The 22168-nt window shown below is 43.8% G+C and overlaps 4 non-coding genes across 4 annotated transcripts; all 4 read left to right on the forward strand.

Moving 5' to 3' along the window:
• The first annotated feature begins 238 nt into the window (after positions 1-238).
• On the forward strand, positions 239-311 carry trnav-aac (transfer RNA valine (anticodon AAC)). The gene has a single exon. It is a non-coding gene; the product is annotated as a tRNA-Val (tRNA).
• Positions 312-16224: 15913 nt separating this feature from the next.
• On the forward strand, positions 16225-16297 carry trnav-aac (transfer RNA valine (anticodon AAC)). Its single transcript has one exon. It is a non-coding gene; the product is annotated as a tRNA-Val (tRNA).
• Positions 16298-16866: 569 nt separating this feature from the next.
• trnav-cac (transfer RNA valine (anticodon CAC)) lies at positions 16867-16940 on the forward strand. Its single transcript has one exon. It is a non-coding gene; the product is annotated as a tRNA-Val (tRNA).
• Positions 16941-18183: 1243 nt separating this feature from the next.
• On the forward strand, positions 18184-18256 carry trnav-aac (transfer RNA valine (anticodon AAC)). The gene has a single exon. It is a non-coding gene; the product is annotated as a tRNA-Val (tRNA).
• Positions 18257-22168: the final 3912 nt, after the last annotated feature.

Below are 22168 nucleotides of genomic sequence, written 5' to 3' on the forward strand. Positions count from 1 at the left end.
ACAAGCCATTCAGCATCACCTTGTTGGGTTAAGTGCAGGCACTGTCAGAGCGCAGGGCGTCCTGCCTTTGAAAGAGTTTCCGAAGTGTCCTGATGTGCCCTTTAGCAATGCCAAACAGGTCTGTGAAAATGGCATCCTTTCGCCGCACTTCTCACAGCCTAGCCGACCTGAAACACCTGAGCCCGTTTTACCAGCAGGCTTTAACGGTAACCATTTGAAGCAAGAGGCAGCGGTGTCAGTTTCCGTAGTGTAGTGGTTATCACGTTCGCCTAACGCGAGAAAGGTCCCCGGTTCGAAACCGGGCGGAAACAGCCTACTGTGGGCTGGCCCTTTTCGTCATGCTTGCCCTCGTGGTTCCCCGGAGGCGGTGGGTGTCTTTTCTTCATTGGAGTGCCCGCAATCGATGCACTCAGAGCGTCCGTCCGTCGACAGGTTGAAATTGTAAACGCTGGTGTAGCCACTTTTAATTAAAATCTGACGATGATGATGATGATGATGTTGTTGTTGTTGTTCTTGTTGTTGTTGTTCTTGTTGTCATCGTGGTCGCCGTCATTATTATTGTTAAAGTAAAGCAGTAGTTAGATTTGTTGCTACCGTAAGGTGTAGAAGACAACAGTTGGTATGGCGTGTGATATCAAAACATTCAGAATACTTTTAACCTATATAATTTATAAGCTTTGTAAAATAAACCCAAATATCTCTTTTGCGGGGATAAACGCTGTTCTGAGTAGTTTGTGACTTGTTTAATACCAAACAAAGCATCGCTATAAAAAAAAAAAAAAAAATCACTGTAAAAGCGCTAGTTATTTTTGATCTTTATAGTTATTTTCTAGGCTCAGGTTGTTTTTTAGCGCTTATAAAGGCCTGAAATATTCTTAGTGGTTGTTGACTATAGGTCTTGATGCTTAAAAATGTTTTTTTGAGAGACCAAAAGGTTCTAATAAAAGTTTAGAGTAGAGAGGAGAGAGATCGTCTCCATCTTGGTTTCTATTTGAAATTTGATGCAGTGTCATTTTATTGGTTGGTTTTGATATGTTAATTGGTAACAGGGTGGCACAAAGGCCAGACCAGAACAATGCCTTACAAACAGATCCGGCATGTGGCCATCAGTATAAGTATGAAGGTCTGGTCTTCAGCTCGACAGACTCATACTGACCTTTCGATTTAAGACTAAAGATCAACAATGTCCGGAAACAACATCAGCGATTCGATTTAAACGAGTTTTTAGGCAAGTCTTCAGATTATTTTCATTGACTCAGAGCGTGTTGTGTGCATGTATTGTAAATAAGGCTATAACATCTGTTTTAAGTTCTGTAAAATTATTTTTCAACCAGTCAACAGGAGTTAATTCCCAACGCTGAGGAGATCATCTGGAACAACGACGGTAAGATTTTTGTGTTTGCGCTCATGGGTTCTTATGCATGGGTGTGTGTGGTTTTGAAGCGGCTCATTAGAGTTATGAAAACGTTTTAATATATATTAATGCCGGTCTCTTTAATTACACAGAAACTATCGAAAGGCCTGTGATTAATGTCTCCGAGGATCGACCAAGAGAAATGGTTGTCCCTAGACAGGCTGTCTGCCGACCGGGTAAGAACTAAACCCCTGTTTGTTTGTATAACGTTTCTGTAAGATGTTTGAGTCCAGTTTTGTTAATTTTAAAAAATTATCCTGTCTAACAGTATTAAGAAACGTGGTTCGAGACAACGAAAGGCCTTCCACATCGAGGGCTTGTTTCGTTTTACCTTCGAGAACCGTAACCTTTCAAGAATCTGAAAGGCCGTTAGCCCCGGTATCTGATAACTGTGAGTATATGTCTGCAGCCTGTAAGAGGTTAAAGCTTCTTATAAAGCGGTGTGGTTAAAGGTTAAACATGTCTCTTACCTTCACAGCGGTGCAAAAAGCTAAACCAGCCGAAAAACATAAGAAACGATTATTCTGTGGAGGTAAGTAAGATCTTTCAAACTTTAATGTTTTTAAAAGGGCTTTGTTTGCCCGTTGATGGCTAATATTTAAGCGATGGGTGACCATTTCCTGTAGGGCGGGGGGTTCTGGGAAAGATCTTTAGAAGTCCGGACAGGTCTATGCTTGTTTCTGGGGAACGTGTTTAGAAATGACCGATTGCCGTACCGTCTGGTTAGGAAGTAAAGACGTCCGAAAGGGTTTAGTAAGTTGTTTGGCTTATCTCCCGCTATTATACTTCTGTTTTAAAGTGGTTGTAGGAAAAGGCTTGAAGGTGTTCATTGTATTTAATATTTAAACAGATCGTGAAAACGTTTGTGAAACAGGAAGTCCCGGGATCAGGAAGCGTTTACACTTGGAAGGTTCGTTTAAAAATGAAATGTTGTTGTGTGTGTGTGTGTTTTATTAACAATATTACAGTTTTTAAAGAAACATTTAAGAAACAGTTTATTTACAGCGGCTTCTCTGTTTTACATTTATTATCAAGTCCTAATAAATATATTGTCTGTAAATAATAAGGCGTTGTAGTGAATGTCTAAGGCTATTTTCAAAGGTTTAAAAAAGCTAAAGGTTTTGAATGTCCTGGACATGTTGTTTTAAGTTTGATTTCTGTCACCGTTTAAAGATGTAAATGTAATGTATATTTTTATTCTTCCCAAGACTCTTGGGATAGTCATTCTGTGGATGAGCTATTGAGGACAATTACCCCGTCTAAGTGGGATCAAACATCTTCCCCGGTGAGATCACCGATAGGATCCCCCACGGTGGTCTTGGAGACCCCCCAACATCTACTCAGGCCACAGCCTTCTAGGGGTAATTCAACACCCCAGATTCAGCCCGCCGCATTGTCGGGCGGAACAAATACAGGCATCCAACAACCTCAGGGGTCGCCGTCAGTCAGGGCTGACACACCACCCAACGACGGCCTGGTTTCAACATCGTCCCCCCAGACCCGTTTCTTGGCTACAGAAACGCGGAACAGTACCCCGCGCTTGGCCAGGGTGTCACCGCAAAGGCCTTCTTGGTCTCCGTCCATGAGTATACGCTCGCTCCCTGCCTCCTTCGACCGAGATTTACCGGAGCGACCATCCTTTGAAGCTGAGCCAGGCCACCAGCCCCCGGAGCTACTTCCTGAAGGTCGGCATGAGTTGCTACATACTTTGTTACAAAATCAAAGACTTGTGTTAGTGGGGCAAAACCTGGTGATAGAGAGCCAAAACACCCTTATTAATACCCTTACTAACGAATTGTACCGTATTTAATGTTTTAATAGACACAAAACGCCTTACTATTGTGGGTTGTTGGAAAAATAAAAAATAAATTAAAAAATGTCCTGACTTGGTAAAAGAACTCACAAACTAAAGGATTATGAACAAGCTAGGGCCCCAAAAAGACCTTCCCGAGAGAACATCCCCGGCCCTGTTGTGAACTCCTCTGATGTCCCAATGAACCTGGAACTATTACAAATGATAAATGATTTAAATAACCCCCAATTACCACCGATAGAATGTGAATTAACAGACTTACCGGTGAACCCCGACCTGTTACAGATGGTCAATGATCTAAATAACCACCTCCCACCGGTAGCGCTTATAGAGGTTCACCCCCTAGTTCACCCCGATTTGTTTGAAATGGTGGAGGCTTTGGAGGAGCTACCCCGACCAAATTCTGCCCCTATTATAAATGATTTGAGACAATTAGAACACAGGATGGCGGCAGAAGCAGCCATCACTATAGAGGAGGGTCTTGACATTAACCGGTTGGATATCTTTGAAGGACTTTTACAGGCTTTAAATGAGCCTCCTCAAAAAGGGGGTTTTGTAGATGTCAGCAGTGGGGGTGTTCGGAATGTGGAGGGTTCTGAGACTGATAAGGCTGTGGAGGACATGCTCTGTGAGAATGTAGGGGGTGAAGGCTTTGTTCAAAATGATGATGTGTCCAAGAGTACCAGTGATCCCGTGATTATAGATAGACCGGCCTATAACAATTTTGAAATGATTCAGCGTTTTAATTTTGCAGAACTTTTAAATTGTGACAATTATGCAGAAATATTTGTCAACATACACGAGGCCTTGCAGAAAATGCTTGAACAGGTTGCTGAAAGGGTCAGACCTCGAGATGTTGTACAGTTAGAACTCAGAGGGGATGATTTGTTTAGCAACCTATCTGTAATGCTGAGTGGAGATAATTTAGACGTCTGGCTAAAATCGAAGCGTTATTGCAAAGTAACGCAGCCATCTTAGCTGATGAAAGTCTGTCTCTGGTAATGAATGTGGTTCGTAACCCTGAGGGTGGGGCGCTTAGAAGACTGTCGAAATGCTTGAAGAACGACATAATTAGGACCAAGCTCAGGCAATTAGTGGTGAGTTCCAGTGGGGACAATAAGCTCTGTTTTGCTTACAGTTTAATAAAACTACTCACCCCCGACATGCCTGAACCCCAAGCTCTGCAAGAGGCTTTAATGCTTCATCAGAGGGCCGGCTTAAACTCTCAACAGATGGTTGCCTTTTCAGACATCACCAAGTTTGAGGAGTTGTTGTCTTTAAAAATTGTTGTGTGGTACCGTTGTGAGGTAAAGGAAGTATTTGTGAAATTTCAGACACATCCTGAAACCCATACACAGACACTGTTTCTCTTCCTAAGTGATAGTCATTACTTTGGAATAAAGAGTTTGACGGCTTTTTTGGGTTGTTCGTATGTTTGTCATTGGTGTTATAAGGCCTTCAATGATAAGCTTAAGCACCGCTGTGACGGTTACTGTAACGTCTGTTTCAATCCGCAATGTCGTAAGGGTTTGGCCCCTACCATCCGATGTAAAGATTGCTTAAGGATTTGTCTCTCAGCGTTCTGTTTTTCCGAGCATAAGGTACAGAGGGCCGCTGCTGAGAGGGGTTAAAAAATGGAGTTATTGTGATCAAACTAAATGTTGCCCGCAGTGTTGCCTCCAGTACCGTTTTCATGAGGTTAAACCACACAAATGTCTGGAGCCGAGATGCAGGATCTGTAATGCTGATTTAACCCCGGGGTCCGAACACCAGTGCTTTATTCAGCCGGTTAAAAAGGAGCCGCCGCACAACTGGTATGTCTTTTTTGATTTTGAATGCCGGCAAGAAAACGGGGTCCACGTTGCTAATTATATACACTGTATTGACATGTTGGATCGTGAGTGGTCAGCTAGCGGTGAGAGTTGTGTCAGGGATTTCTTTACGCGGTATCGAGGTCCAAAATACCTCAATTACACATTTATTGCCCACAATGCTAAGGGTTATGATTCTTACATTTTGATGAAGTATCTGGTGGAAAATGGGGTGACCCCAAGAATAATAGCTCAGGGTAGCAAGATCATGTGTTTCACCGACGAAGCTTTCAACTAACGTTACATAGACTTGTTAAATTTCCTCCCCATGAAATTGAGCACTTTGCCTAAGGCTCTGGGTTTTGAGGCTCAGAAGAAAGGTTGGTTCTGCCATTTTTTTAATACTAAGGACACTCAAAATTATCAAGGGTCCTACCCGCCCGCCTCTTATTATGGGGTTGATACTATGATGTCTCATGAGAGGGAGGAATTCTTTAAATGGTACAATACGGTTAAGTGAGGTGTTTTTGATTTCCGAGAAGAGATGGCCGCTTATTGTAAAAATGATGTGGTGATCCTTAAAGAAGCCTGTGTGCGTTTCTGCGCCGAGGTTATCAACACATCGGGTCTCAACCCTTTGCAAAGTGTGACCATAGCGTCTCTCTGCATGAAAATGTATCGGTCCAATTTCTTGCAGAAAAACACTATAGCGGTCACCACTTCTGACAACAATCGTGCTAGACAAAAGAACTTTTCGACTGTCTCCATGCAGTGGGTGGAATACCTGAGTGCCCGGGATAACATCTTCATCAGACATGCTTTAAATCAAGGGGAAGTAAAAATGGGGCCTTACTACTTAGACGGTTTTAGCGACGTGTCCGGGCGGCGTACCGCTTATGAGTTTGCCGGTTGTATTTACCATGGCTGTCCTCAGTGCTTTGACCCAAACACCTTTAACCCCGTAACACTAAAACTCTGCGGTGATATGTACTATGATTTCCAGGAACGAATTGAAACTTTAAAAAACACCTATGGTTTGAACGTGCTGGTGATTTGGGAACACGAGTGGACGACCCTGAAGCAACAGGATGCGGGGGTACAACGGTTTATGGAAACCTTGGACTTTCCTGAATGTCTAGAGCCCCGGGATGCGTTATTTGGGGGTTGTACCAATGCCATCTGTTTACATTATGAGGTAAAGGAGGGTGAGAGAGTAGATTACTATGATTTCACCAGTCTGTACCCTTATGTCAACAAGACCAAAATGTACCCGGTGGGGCGTCCAACCATTGTTTATCGTGACTTTCTCGAAATCGGACATTACTTTAGTTTGATCAAAGTCACCATGTACCCTCCTCGCGAGCTGTTCTTACCCGTGTTGCCTTACAGGTGTTCGGGAAAATTGATGTTCCCTCTGTGTAGAACGTGTGTGGAAACTGAAAATCAAACTACCTCTTGTCTGCACAGTGATGAAGAGAGAGCGCTGACGGGTGTCTGGTGTAGCATCGAGCTTGACAAGGCGGTGGAGAAAGGTTACAGAGTCGGTAAGGTGTATGAGGTTTGGCATTTTTCTGAAAAAACTGATACTCTTTTTGCTGATTACATTATGACCCATCTGAAAGGGAAACAGGAGGCATCGGGCTATCCCTCATGGTGTGTTGACTCCGCGGCCAAAGAGCGATACGTTCAGCAATATTTTGAAAAGGAAGGGATCCGTGTAGAGCCGGGGAACATAACTGTAAACCCCGCCAAGAGACAAATGTCCAAACTGATTTTAAACAGTCTGTGGGGTAAGTTTGGGGAAAGAAATTACCGTCTAAACACAACCTTGATTAAAACCCCTGAACTGTTCATAGAATTTATGTTTTCCAAACAACATGCAGTATCACACTTTCAATTCTTAAATGACCACGTGGCACAGGTCCAGTGGAGGGCCCCTAAAGATTTCCCCACCAAACAGGGGAACGTTAATGTTTTCATAGCGGTTTTTACCACGGCTTACGCCCGGCTTGAACTGTACAACTTAATGGATCAGTTGCAGGAACGCACGCTCTATCATGATACTGACTCTGTAATCTTTGTCACCAGGCCAGGGGATTGGGTCCCTCCCCTCGGGGACTACCTTGGGGAGTTAACGAGCGAACTAGATCCTCAGGACCACATAGTGGAGTTTGTTTCAGGGGGTCCTAAGACTTACGCATACAGAACGGCTGCGGGTAAGACCTGTATGAAAGTTAAGGGTTTCACTCTGAACCATTGTAACAACAAGCTCATTAACATCAAGTCTCTGACGACCCTGGTAGAAAGTTTTTTAACCGAGAAAGACGCGCCTCCTCGTGAGATTATTACAGCCGGAAATCAGATCTATCGCAATAAAAAGGGGTACACGTTGGAAAATAGATCACTAAACAAACGATTCAGGGTGGTGTACAATAAAAGAGTGTTGAAGACTGATTATACCACTCTGCCTTATGGATATTAGCGGTGGTTTTGATAACAGACTTCAACACCCTTTCTCCTGTATTATAGCCGGTCCCTCCAATTCGGGGAAGAGCTATCTTATAAAGAACATCATAGAAGATGTGGACGCAACCGTGTCCCAAGCTCTTGACAACATAGTGTGGTGTTACTCTTGCTGGCAACCTCTCTACGATGATTTGGCTTCGAAAAAAAATAATCTGAAATTTGTGCAAGGTCTCCCCGCCTCGTTGTGTGGCGATGACTTGTTCCCGCCCGGTCAAACTAACCTAGTGATCCTTGATGACCAGATGGAGCAGGCCGGTGACAACAGTGAAGTGGAAAAAGCTTTCACAAAGTACACTCATCATAGGAATTAAAGTATTATTTATTTAGTTCAAAATCTATTTTTTCAAGGTAAAAAAAGCCGCACTATTAATTTAAATGCCAATTATATAATTCTTTTTAAAAACCCCAGAGATAAACTACAGGTCACCGTCTTGGCTCGTCAAATGTACCCTAACCAGACCAAGTTCTTTTTGGAGGCATTTGAGGATGCCACCAAAAAACCCTACGGGTACTTGATTGCGGACTTAAAAGCACAAACCCCAGAAGACTTTCGCCTCAGAACAGGTTTGTGCCCGCCCGATTGGCCGGCAGTCTATGTGCTAAAGAAAAGGAAATAAATAAGAATGTCTGTTCGGATTAAAAGAAATCTGCCGCTTTTGCAAATGTTATTTGAGAGGAGCCCGCGCCATAGGAAAGCTGTGCTGGCAGGGGCCCCCTCGGATTTGATCGAGACCCTGTGTGAAATAGCTTTTAACATCTTACGCGGTAATATACCCCTAACCCCTTCTCAACATTCTAAACTCAAAAAACAAAAAGCGGTTATCAAGATCATCGCTAATAAGAAGTATTCTATTAAAAGAAAAAGAAAGAAGATTAATCAAACCGGGGGTTTTATAGGACCGCTGTTGAGCATAGCCGTGCCTTTCCTAACCAGTCTTCTAGCTTCCAGAGTGGGTTAATAATGGAATATGCTCAGAAAATGTTTTTGATCCCTCAGGAGCAGCTTGAGAAACTGAGAAAAAATGTTGTCGGGCCAGAGCCCATTAGACAAACGGCCGAAAACAACCTGGACTCTGAAATGAAAGCTATACAGGCCAGGGCCGATTTAAATCAGTATTCCAAAGCCCAGTTGTATACCAACACGTTACAGCGCTACCTCCGTCTGGTTAGACAGGGTGAAAAAGATCAAAACATTTTAACTTTAACCATGGCCTCTCAAGAAAATGGTTCTGGGGCTGATGCGGGGGGAACGGTTGATAAAGATGTTGCGGTGACCGAACCTGTTGAGAGTTCAGAGGGAGATGTTGTAACGGATGTTTTGAGAAACATGCCGGCCAGAAGCAAAAGACATGCAGAATATATCCTGCACAAAATGCTTCAGAAACCGCGGGTAACGGCTTGGAATGAACAGGGTGAATTTGTTTTTAAAGGACAACTGATCAAAGGTTCACACATGTTTGATTTGTTGAAGAGTGTCACTAGCACTAATAAGGTACCCGATAGTCGCCGACCTGTAGGCTGGAATGCTTTCCTACAGGCGATGGCCTGTCTGAACATGCCCCAATCAACAGTTCCTAACCAGGAAACGCGACAAAAAATCCGTCTGTGTAAAGAGGTGGAGCCTGATCTGACTCCGATATCTCATTACTCTGACCGTGCTGAGCGACCATCCTCAGGATCTATCCATCGTTGGGAAGCTTATTAATCTCATGTTTTTATTTGTCTCCCCTGTAAATAATGACCCGACAAACAATTTTTTATTTTTATTTTTTATTTTTCAAATGTTGTACATTTATTTATACCATAACCCCTGCTTTGTATAAGAATTGTGTTGAATTAAAACAAAACTAATGATTCAAAGGCTGTTTTCATTATTTTTTCACCTTAACACGCATGACATCTTTTAAAATCCTCACAAGAACACCCCATCTGTATACACGGCTGGCTAGGGTCGTAAGTCATTGTGTTATAAGGGGGGGTCCACAGTGTCCTGACAAACTCTGCCACTTTTTTATCATTTTGGCCTAAATCCTCACTGTACAAGGCCATAATATCGGGGTATGACCTTCCTTTAGATCTATGATATAAGAAAAACACACAGTGTTGACCACAAGTGAAGGTCTGAAGACTTTGTACTTGACGACCGCTGTAAATGGTTTCTTGACAGTTGTTGAGCAGAAAGTTATTGATCTTCCGAGGGAAAGGTCTGAAATCCGGGGGGTTTGCATAGGAATCAAAAAATTCACCACGGTGGTCCTCCCTTAGATAAATAGCCAGCCAATGTTCTCCGGGCATATTTTTAGGGTGTGTGTTGATTATGTACATTGCAGGTAAATTCTTGATCTTAAATTTAGGCAGCTGATCGCAGGCGTAGACTCCTTGAAACAGTTTCCGTGAGCCGGCCAGGGCATTCATGATGTGGTTGAGCTCTCTGGTGTTCATTTTAATAATAATCATACAGAACGTTTCTCCTCTGATTCACCTCAATAATGTTGTCAAACACTGCATACACGACCATATTTACAGTGCGTGGTAGAGGCTGCTTGAAACGCATCTCCAAACGCATATTGCCCGTCTTCATCAGTGAAAAATGTTGTCCACACTCTTCGTCAGGGGTCAGGTTGAAACCGTACAGGGTGTAACCGCTGCAGTATTCCCGGCGATCGATCAGCAGAGTTTGATCCTTGAGATGGCGACCCGTAGCCAGTACTAGACTGTCATATTCACGAACCGCATTGCCGTTTTCAAAGTCAGGTTGAAAAGGTCTGGATGGAACCTGCACACCATCGACGTACAACGCTATAAATTCCGCGTTATAATGTTTAAAGTTAAAGGGGTTCTTGTTGTAAACCCCGGTAAATGCATCATTATCTTCGAGACCTATAATAACCTGTTTTGGGAGCTGTCCTAGAAACAGATTTTCCTGGTTCATCACCCGTGTCCCTGCGGGGATACTGTGGACTTTCATATAGACTCTTTCGATCGGGTACTTGGCGTTTGCCGTCATTAACGCCTGCGCGTGTCCTAGTTTAACCGCCGGGGAGACGGACACTTTTTTCACAAACAGCGAGGCCGATAATATGGTCAGTTTATATTTTTCAGTATCAGGGGTCATCAGACAAAAAGCACTTTTACTACGGATCATTTTAATTTTAATGTCTACCCCGTTGAGCATGAGTTTTTCTTGGAAAAATATGTCTGCATGGATATGCCCCATTAGCTCAAAGGTCCTCCCTTCTGTTGAAGAGGCCGTTCTTTTTTGCAAACCCTTATTGAGTCCCTCTGGATCCTTGTCGTCCATAGCTTCCGGGATGTCTTTGAAGAAAAGGCCGGGGCTGAACTGTTTGCTTAGGGTCTCCTCACTATAATTAAGGATACACTCCATCATGGCTCTATAGGGGTAAGTATTGCTGCTTTGACTAATGAGCCGATCTCCCAGGGTCACATCCACCTGTGAAAACATGGTGGCCACCGGGTAATTGATGACCCCAGCGTTGGTCGTCTTCTCGATTGCATCGCCATCCTCATCAGTCACTTTACAGTTCATTAAAATAAATGTGTTATTCAAATCAATATAATCCTCGCCATTGCCAGCTATAAAAAACTCCAGAGGGGCCGTGTCTGAAATTGCAGAAAGAGGGGGAATCTCTACATATATGCTCTTATCTATACTCGTTTGAGTGTATGGAACTGTAAACAGATCCAGTTCTGATTTGACGCATTCTTCCGATAGACTGTGGACAAAAGACATGTTTAAAAGATGTATCCTGAGGCTCTATTTTTCTTTCTTTGATACTTTCTTTATGCAGGTTTTTTCTTGTGCTGCTTCCTTCTCCGAGTGTTTCCACGATATGTTGGAGAATGAGAGATTCTTCGTTTTTTGTTAGCCACGGATCTTTGTCGCCCCCTGGTGGACACATGCTGTTTCTTCTTTTACCCCCCTTCCTCGCCATTACCATGAGACCCGAACCCTCCTGATGCTCATGGCTAGCTGCCCGGTTCATAACATTGGTGAACACGTCACTAACAATATTTTTAGCCGCTGATTTCAAGTGGGGTATGGCTATAGCAAAGCCTCTCTTAAGCAGGGGTATGGCCATTCTAAAGAGACCACGAAAGAGTCCTCCTCGACCGGCGCCATACATTGTGGGGGCTCCTACAATACCGGGCAAGCCGTTCCATCTTGCATCTTGTAATAATCCACATAGGCGCTAGGATCTACATAACCCCTCGAGGTAGCCATTTTAATAATGTACACACTGTTTCAGGGGTCGAAAATGTAGTTTGACATTAACTTTACCGAAGCGGAAGGGTACGTTGATATTCTGATCCGATTATACTTCGATCGTGATGTTGTCAAAGTGGGTCTTTGAGACTGGTACGTAGTGTGGTTTGTCATAAGTAATTGTGACCATGTCATTGCTTTTACCTTTAATAAGTACATTTCTCAAAAGGGGGACATAACTATCCCCGACCCTCTGGTGGGTTATGATATCCGTATACACATAAAGAGTGTAAAAGCCGCCCCACCACTTCTGAGAACCTGCTCTCTGTGTCAGAATAGAACCCAAATATACGCCCCAGTTGGCCGCTGGTTTGAATGCTAATACCTGGTTTTGACACCTTGTACACTCTGTTTTTAATAGGGTTGTAATATAGCTTGATGTTGGGGGTGCCTTCTGAGAACTGTTTATGCATCTCATCTATCCACATTGTCATAATAACCTCCTTGTATCGTGAATGTCCATTGACTCTTTTTAACATCATCAAAAATGGCGAAGGTGGCATCCTTATCTTGTAAAACAGCCCAAGTGTAAGGATACTGTATTTCCGCCAACCCCACTTCCCACGACCCCCTTAGATCTATAGATTTTCCAAATTGTACCGTGTAACTGGATATTTCATTTTTAGGATATATATCGAGAGAGGCATTACTGGGTAGAGTCACGTAGAAGCCTCCTGATTCCATCTTGAGAATCGAAAGTAATGCCCCCAACACACCCGCGGGCATGTTGTTATAAGGATTGAATATCGCAAACCTGTTGTTCCGGGACCCAACTATTGAACTTTTCAGGCCATCCAAGCCATTTCATCAACACATATTTTTTCCGGTTCTGGGTTTTTTCAGCTAATATCTTTTCAACTCTGTATACACTGTCTTTACCCACAATAATTTTTTGTAACTCGGCTTCGTAAAACGTTCCTTCTATATCCTCCCTGTCATAGTCTTTTAACCGGTACACGGGGGGGTCTCTAGCCAACTGTTCGGTAACTGTAAAATATTCGTCAGAAAATGTTTGTTCATAACCTTTGGCAAAAGTACTCCTTAGCTTTGAAACGCGAACCACATCACCGATGTTGAACTAATAAGTAGTTTTTCCCTTCTTAATAAATGGTCCGTATAATTTTTTATAGACCTTAAAAGAATTACTTTGATCAACATCTAATGGCTTCATTTTAATACTGGTGTGATACCCTTGGTTGTAAGCATCGATAAAATCCTGAACTTTATCAAAATACTTGAACGTGTTGACCGCTGTAAAATATCTCCACATTTTGGTCTTTATGGTGCGGTTAAACCTCTCCAATACCGATGCCCTAAGCTCATTACCGGTGGTGAAATGATGTATTTTGTGTCTCTTCAGTAGATTCTGAAATTCTCTGTTGAGAAACTCTTTTCCTTTATCAGTCTGCAGTTTTTTAGGACATCGACCCTGGGACAATATATCCTCAAAGGCCCTTGTCACCGCCCGACCTGTTTTATTATGTAGAATGCGAGCCCAGGCATATTTTGATAACACATCGATACACATCAACATCAATTTGTGACCATTGTTATGTTTTGATAAATTTGACATATCGACTAGATCCATTTGCCATTGTGAATCTATGTCAGTTGCATATACGCGGTTTCTTTTAAAGTTAATCCTGAGAGGTTTATGTAAGGTATAGGCGTCTTGTTCCCGTAACCATTCTGAAACAACCACATCATTAACCTTCACTCCGGCCTCAGCGAGTCCTCTTTGAAAACCCTTCTTACCCGCCAAACCCCCAATCTTGGCTGGGTTGTAGTATAGTTCCTGCATTTGGGGAGCTTGCCGAGTCATTCTGTCAAATAACCACACAGACCCACACTATGCGCAAAGTTTTTATACAAGGTTTTTTATTCAACTTCAGGAGAGCAGATACCCCTTTTTAGACATTTGAGAAAAGTATAACATACACAACAATTTTTTCTACGGTCCAGACAAAAAGAAATCAGATGATTGGTTACTTGATCTATATCAACAAATATACCTGTTTCTTTATCTTGTAGGCACACACCTCAGTTACATATGTAAATAAAACAACAATATGACCTATTTTAAAAGTAAACAGAGGTGTATTAAACATGCTCAGTAAAAGGTCATACAGATGTTGATGAAATGGCCTAATATCATTCTTGGCCCCCTTGAGCCCTTCATCCCAGTGTTCGTACCCCCCGGTCTTTGTTACAGCAGCCATTAACTTTTCCAGGTTTGAAAGTTGATCCTCATCGATGGTTAAATCTGTAGAGAAAAGGCTCGCGTTGGCTACTTTTCTGTCAAGCACATGGTGTAATAGCGCTCTCAGGTTAGCTGCAGAGTGTTGATGACAGAACCAGTTGCAGAAGCAGTCCAGAACATTCCCCATGTTCAAAGTCCCTTAGTTCAGGTCAGAGTCTGAATCAGTGGCGTAGATGTCGAATTCTTCGTCGCTGCCCCCAGCTTTAACTTCTTTACGGAAGAAATAAGCTTTTAGCTTGCCAGCGGTTTTTCTACTCGGCTCATCCAGGTCATTGAGCAGCTGCCCAAGTTTCTCTATTATAAACGGCTCCTTTTTCAGCTCCAGCAAAATCTCATCTATGATTTTCTGGACTTGTCCCGCAGTGACATGTATGTGGGAGTAAGAGAGCGCCTTGATTAGTGCCGGTTTCAGCCACGGTTTGTTCAGTCTTCTGTAAAACACGTTGAAATAGAACAGGAAATAGTAACGGTCTGGTTCAAACAAACAACTGTGTCTCAACTGACTGGGGTGATTCACTTCACACCCCCGACAGACTTCTTTCAGAGCTCGGTCGATGAGAGCACTCAGAATATACACCAGGGTGCTTTTAACCACTCTGCTTACTTGGTCACATACCCCGGGCAAAAATCCTGCGTCTTCATCACGCCCCCGGGACAGTCCGATGCTCATTGGGTCGCCTGGTGGTTTGTGGGGTGTTTCTCCATCCATTGGACTGACCCCCTCCTGAGACGCACAGACGGTAGACAGTTCGGCAAAATCGAGGCCCTCCATGAGCTCCAGAGGCTGGGGATCCCCGAGACTCATTTGGACATCCATCGCACCGCATGTTGTTTCGTCCTGAGGGACCGGGGTCTGAGGTCTTGGAGAGTAACCACAGTCAAAGGGTTCCAGAGTGTATACAAAATCTGGGGAATAGAACCAGGGGTGATCCCGGGTTTGAAGAGGCCTGTAGAGCCTGTCGACGTCCGCAGCTTTCGGGTAAGACATTCTCTTTAATTTTAAACCATGAATGAATTGTTGCACCTTTTATCCTATCTCTTCACTACATCACGACACACCACCCTCTTAGAAGAGAGTAGCCCCTGAGCCGTCAGACCCCCCTCCATAACCCCACACGTCGTCTGTCGTAGTTCTGCAAGCTTTCCCATTCACACCTTTCAAAACCCTGAGTCGGAGACTCCATTTCGCATTCTCTTGGACCCTCTTGCAAGCCTTCTAGAGTCTTATCCACAAGCCCCAGATCTCTCCAGGCCATCACCTTCAACCAGTCCTCATAAGAGTATTCAATTACCGTCTCAAAAGGTTCCAACGTACCCTCCTTCTCTCCCAAAGCAAGAAGCTCCACTCCAACATAGCTGGGATCCCTTTTAAAGCGGTAACCCCGTCGAGCCCCCCAGAACAACACCCAGGAGCGTTCAATCTTCAAATTGGTGAGTACAGGAACCCTTGCCCGGGATTGTTTCTTGCGGGGTTTCATGTTGATGTCGCTGGACATGATGAAGAAGCGGGATGTTTCAGAAGCTGAGAATTAAAGAGGTATTGTCTAATAGAAGCGCGGGTTCTTAAATAGAGAGGAGAGTTTCGGGGCGTTGCCTTCAGAGGGGTGGGGGTATTTATGGGTGGCCTTGTTGTTCAGGGTTTTATGGGTGCACACTTTCTGACGGATATGACGTAGGAATAATTAAGGAAATAACTCTACCTAAAATCACGCCCCCCAATTATGACGTAGGAATATTAATAAGCTTAGGGCATACGTCATAACAAAATAGGCCGCGCCCAAAAAACCCTACTATCTACTCTTATGTAGTTGAAGGCGCAGTATAGCTCTCATAGTCTGGTGGTGACGGAAGACCACCAGCCGTTTGAACAAGCCATTCAGCATCACCTTGTTGGGTTAAGTGCAGGCACTGTCAGAGCGCAGGGCGTCCTGCCTTTGAAAGAGTTTCCGAAGTGTCCTGATGTGCCCTTTAGCAATGCCAAACAGGTCTGTGAAAATGGCATCCTTTCGCGGCACTTCAGACGCCATCTCACAGTCTAGCCGACCTGAAACGCCTGAGCCCGTTTTACCAGCAGGCTCCAACGGTAACCGTTTGAAGCAAGAGGCGGCGTTGTCAGTTTCCGTAGTGTAGCGGTTATCACATTCGCCTAACGCGCGAAAGGTCCCCGGTTCGAAACCGGGCGGAAACAGCCTGCTTTGGGCCGGCCCTTTTCGTCCTGCTTGCCCTTGTGGTTCCCCGCAGGCGGTGGGTGGCTTTTCTTCATTGGAGTGCCCGAAATCGGTGCTCTCAGAGCGTCCGTCCGTCGACAGGTTGAAATTGTAAACGCTGGTGTAGCCACTTTTAATTAAAATCTGATGATGATGATGATGATGATGTTGTTGTTGTTGTTCTTGTTGTTCTTGTTGTCGTCGTAGTCGCCGTCATTATTATTGTTAAAGTAAAGCAGTAGTTAGATTTGTTGCTACCGTAAGGTGTAGAAGGCACAATAGCTCTGATAGTCTGGTGGTGAAGGAAGACCACCAGACGTTTGAACAAGCCATTCAGCATCACCTTGTTGGGCTAAGTGCAGGCACTGTCAGAGCGCAGGGCGTCCTGCCTTTGAAAGAGTTTCCAAAGTGTCCTGATGTGCCCTTTAGCAATGCAAAATAGGTCAGTGAAAATAGAAACCTTTATCTCACAGGCTGGCCCACGGGAAACGCCTGTGCGCGTTTTATCAGCCTGCTTCGATGGGAGCCATTCGAAACGCCAGGACGGGTCGTTTTCCGTAGTGTAGTGGCTATCACGTTCGCCTCACACGCGAAAGGTCCCCGGTTCGAAACCGGGCGGAAACAACCCGCGGTGCACGCGTGCCAGTGCCATGTTACCCGTCGCCATCTCTCTGCCCCAAGGCCGGCCGTCGTTTTCTCTTCCTCGGAGTGGCAAGAAATCCTGACCTTGAGAACAAACGATCGCAGAAGGGTAGCTTTGCGAGGCGCTGGAACTCACACTTTTAAAATCGATACATGTTGTAGCTGTTACAATACGACCGTAGCAGGATCAGCGACATTGCTGTTACTCTTATGTAGTCGAAGGCGCAGTATAGCTCTGATAGTCTGGTGGTGACGGAAGACCTCCAGCCGTTTGAACAAGCCATTCAGCATCACCTTGTTGGGCTGAGTGCAGGCACTGTCAGAGCGCAGGGCGACCTGCCTTTGATAGAGTATCCTAAGTGTCCCGAAATCGGTGCACTCAGAGCGTCCGTCCGTCGACAGGTTGAAATTGTAAACGCTGGTGTAGCCACTTTTAATTAAAATATGATGATGATGATGATGATGTTGTTGTTCTTGTTCTTGTTGTTGTTGTTGTTCTTTTGTTTTTCTTGTTGTCGTCGTGGTCGCCGTCATTATTATTGTTAAAGTAAAGCAGTAGTTAGATTTGTTGCTACCGTAAGGTGTAGAAGGCACAATAGCTTTGTGATTGTCTGATGGTGGCACAAGACGAGCAGCAGCTGTTTGAACAAGCCATTGAGCATCACCTTGTTAGGGTAAGTGTAAGTCTCGTCATAGCTCAGGGCGTTCTTCCTTTGAAAGAGTTTCCGAAGTGTCCCGAAATCGGTGCACTCAGAGCGTCCGTCCGTCGACAGGTTGAAATTGTAAACGCTGGTGTAGCCACTTTTAATTAAAATCTGATGATGAAGATGTTGTTGTTGTTATTCTTGTTGTCGTCGTAGTCGCCGTCATTATTAATGTTAAAGTAAAGCAGTAGTTAGATTTGTTGCTACCGTAAGGTGTAGAAGGCACAATAGCTCTGATAGTCTGGTGGTGAAGGAAGACCACCAGACGTTTGAACAAGCCATTCAGCATCATCTTGTTGGGTTAAGTGCAGGCACTGTCAGAGCGCAGGGCGTCCTGCCTTTAAAAGAGTTTCCGAAGTGTCCTGATGTGCCCTTTAGCAATGCCAAACAGGTCAGTGAAAATGGCATCCTTTCGCCGCACTTCAGACGCCATCTCACAGCCTAGCCGACCTGAAACACCTGAGCCCGTTTTACCAGCAGGCTTTAACGGTAACCATTTGAAGCAAGAGGCAGCGGTGTCAGTTTCCGTAGTGTAGCGGTTATCACGTTCGCCTAACGCGCGAAAGGTCCCCGGTTCGAAACCGGGTGGAAACAGCCTACTGTGGGCTGGCCCTTTTCGTCATGCTTGCCCTCGTGGTTCCCCGGAGGCGGTGGGTGTCTTTTCTTCATTGGAGTGCCCGCAATCGATGCACTCAGAGCGTCCGTCCGTCGACAGGTTGAAATTGTAAACGCTGGTGTAGCCACTTTTAATTAAAATCTGATGATGATGATGATGATGATGTTGTTGTTGTTGTTCTTGTTGTTGTTGTTCTTGTTGTCATCGTGGTCGCCGTCATTATTATTGTTAAAGTAAAGCAGTAGTTAGATTTGTTGCTACCGTAAGGTGTAGAAGACAACAGTTGGTATGGCGTGTGATATCAAAACATTCAGAATACTTTTAACCTATATAATTTATAAGCTTTGTAAAATAAACCCAAATATCTCTTTTGCGGGGATAAACGCTGTTCTGAGTAGTTTGTGACTTGTTTAATACCAAACAAAGCATCGCTATTAAAAAAAAAAAAAAATCACTGTAAAAGCGCTAGTTATTTTAGATCTTTATAGTTATTTTCTAGGCTCAGGTTGTTTTTTAGTGCTTATAAAGGCCTGAAATATTCTTAGTGGTTGTTGACTATAGGTCTTGATGCTTAAAAATGTTTTTTTGAGAGACCAAAAGGTTCTAATAAAAGTTTAGAGTAGAGAGGAGAGAGATCGTCTCCATCTTGGTTTCTATTTGAAATTTGATGCAGTGTCATTTTATTGGTTGGTTTTGATATGTTAATTGGTAACAGGGCGGCACAAAGGCCAGACCAGAACAATGCCTTACAAGCAGATCCGGCATGTGGCCATCAGTATAAGTATGAAGGTCTGGTCTTCAGCTCGACAGACTCATACTGACCTTTCGATTTAAGACTAAAGATCAACAATGTCCGGAAACAACATCAGCGATTCGATTTAAACGAGTTTTTAGGCAAGTCTTCAGATTATTTTCATTGACTCAGAGCGTGTTGTGTGCATGTATTGTAAATAAGGCTATAACATCTGTTTTAAGTTCTGTAAAATTATTTTTCAGCCAGTCAACAGGAGTTCATTCCAACGCTGAGGAGATCATCTGGAACAACGACGGTAAGAATTTTGTGTTTGCGCTCATGGGTTCTTATGCATGGGTGTGTGTGGTTTTGAAGCGGCTCATTAGAGTTATGAAAACGTTTTAATATATATTAATGCCGGTCTCTTTAATTACACAGAAACTATCGAAAGGCCTGTGATTAATGTCTCCGAGGATCGACCAAGAGAAGTGGTTATCCCTAGACAGGCTGTCTGCCGACCGGGTAAGAACTAAACCCCTGTTTGTTTGTATAACGATTCTGTAAGATGTTTGAGTCCAGTTTTGTTAATTTAAAAAAATTATCCTGTCTAACAGTATTAAGAAATGTGGTTCGAGACAACGAAAGGCCTTCCACATCGAGGGCTTGTTTCGTTTTACCTTCGAGAACCGTAACCTTTCAAGAATCTGAAAGGCCGTCAGCCCCGGTATCTGATAGCTGTGAGTATATATCTGCAGCCTGTAAGAGGTTAAAGCTTTTTATAAAGCGGTGTGGTTAAAGGTTAAACATGTCTCTTACCTTCACAGCGGTGCAAAAAGCTAAACCAGCCGAAAAACATAAGAAACGATTATTCTGTGGAGGTAAGTAAGATCTTTCAAACTTTAATGTTTTTAAAAGGGCTTTGTTTGCCCGTTGAGGGCTAATATTTAAGCGATGGGTGACCGTTTCCTGTAGGGCTGGGGGTTCTGGGAAAGATCTTTAGAAGTCCGGACAGGTCTAGGCTTGTTTCTGGGGAACGTGTTTAGAAATGACCGATTGCCGTACCGTCTGGTTAGGAAGTAAAGCCGTCCGAAAGGGTTTAGTAAGTTGTTTGGCTTATCTCCCGCTATTATACTTCTGTTTTAAAGTGGTTGTAGGAAAAGGCTTGAAGGTGTTCATTGTATTTAATATTTAAACAGATCGTGAAAACGTTTGTGAAACAGGAAGTCCCGGGATCAGGAAGCGTTTACACTTGGAAGGTTCGTTTAAAAATGAAATGTTGTTGTGTGTGTGTGTGTTTTATTAACAATATTACAGTTTTTAAAGAAACATTTAAGAAACAGTTTATTTACAGCGGCTTCTCTGTTTTAAATTTATTATCAAGTCCTAATAAGTATATTGTCTGTAAATAATAAGGCGTTGTAGTGAATGTCTAAGGCTATTTTCAAAGGTCTAAAAAAGCTAAAGGTTTTGAATGTCCTGGACATGTTGTTTTAAGTTTGATTTCTGTCGCCGTTTAAAGATGTAAATGTAATGTATATTTTTATTCTTCCCAAGACTCTTGGGATAGTCATTCTGTGAATGAGCTATTGATGACAATTACCCCGTCTAAGTGGGATCAAACATCTTTCCCGGTGAGATCACCGAGAGGATCCCCCACGGTGGTCTTGGAGACCCCCCAACATCTACTCAGGCCACAGCCTTCTGGGGGTAATTCAACACCCCAGATTCAGCCCGCCGCATTGTCGGGCGGAACAAATACAGGCATCCAACAACCTCAGGGGTCGCCGTCAGTCAGGGCTGACACACCACCCAACGACGGCCTGGTTTCAACATCGTCCCCCCAGACCCGTTTCTTGGCTACAGAAACGCGGAACAGTACCCCGCGCTTGGCCAGGGTGTCACCGCAAAGGCCTTCTTGGTCTCCGTCCATGAGTATACACTCGCTCCTTGCCTCCTTCGACCGAGATTTACCGGAGCGACCATCCTTTGAAGCTGAGCCAGGCCACCAGCCCCCGGAGCTTCTTCCTGAAGGTCGGCATGAGTTGCTACATACTTTGTTACAAAATCAAAGACTTGTGTTAGTGGGGCAAAACCTGCTGATAGAGAGCCAAAACACCCTTATTAATACCCTTACTAACGAATTGTACCGTATTTAATGTTTTAATAGACACAAAACGCCTTACTATTGTGGGTTGTTGGAAAAATAAAAAATAAATTAAAAAATGTCCTGACTTGGTAAAAGAACTCACAAACTAAAGGATTATGAACAAGCTAGGGCCCCAAAAAGACCTTCCCGAGAGAACATCCCCGGCCCTGTTGTGAACTCCTCTGATGTCCCAATGAACCTGGAACTATTACAAATGATAAATGATTTAAATAACCCCCAATTACCACCGATAGAATGTGAATTAACAGAATTACCGGTGAACCCCGACCTGTTACAGATGGTCAATGATCTAAATAACCACCTCCCACCGGTAGCGCTTATAGAGGTTCACCCCCTAGTTCACCCCGATTTGTTTGAAATGGTGGAGGCTTTGGAGGAGCTACCCCAACCAAATTCTGCCCCTTTTATAAATGATTTGAGACAATTAGAACACAGGATGGCGGCAGAAGCAGCCATCACTATAGAGGAGGGTCTTGGATATCTTTGAAGGACTTTTACAGGCTTTAAATGAGCTTCCTCAAAAAGGCGGTTTTGTAGATGTCAGCAGTGGGGGTGTTCGGAATGTGGAGGGTTCTGAGACTGATAAGGCTGTGGAGGACATGCTCTGTGAGAATGTAGGGGGTGAAGGCTTTGTTCAAAATGATGATGTGTCCAAGAGTACCAGTGATCCCGTGATTATAGATAGACCGGCCTATAACAATTTTGAAATGATTCAGCGTTTTAATTTTGCAGAACTTTTAAATTGTGACAATTATGCAGAAATATTTGTCAACATACACGAGGCCTTGCAGAAAATGCTTGAACAGGTTGCTGAAAGGGTCAGACCTCGAGATGTTGTACAGTTAGAACTCAGAGGGGATGATTTGTTTAGCAACCTATCTGTAATGCTGAGTGGAGATAATTTAGACGTCTGGCTAAAATCGAAGCGTTATTGCAAAGTAACGCAGCCATCTTAGCTGATGAAAGTCTGTCTCTGGTAATGAATGTGGT

This window comes from Amia ocellicauda (genome assembly GCF_036373705.1).
Source record: "Amia ocellicauda isolate fAmiCal2 chromosome 11 unlocalized genomic scaffold, fAmiCal2.hap1 SUPER_11_unloc_6, whole genome shotgun sequence".
Taxonomy (NCBI): domain Eukaryota; kingdom Metazoa; phylum Chordata; class Actinopteri; order Amiiformes; family Amiidae; genus Amia; species Amia ocellicauda.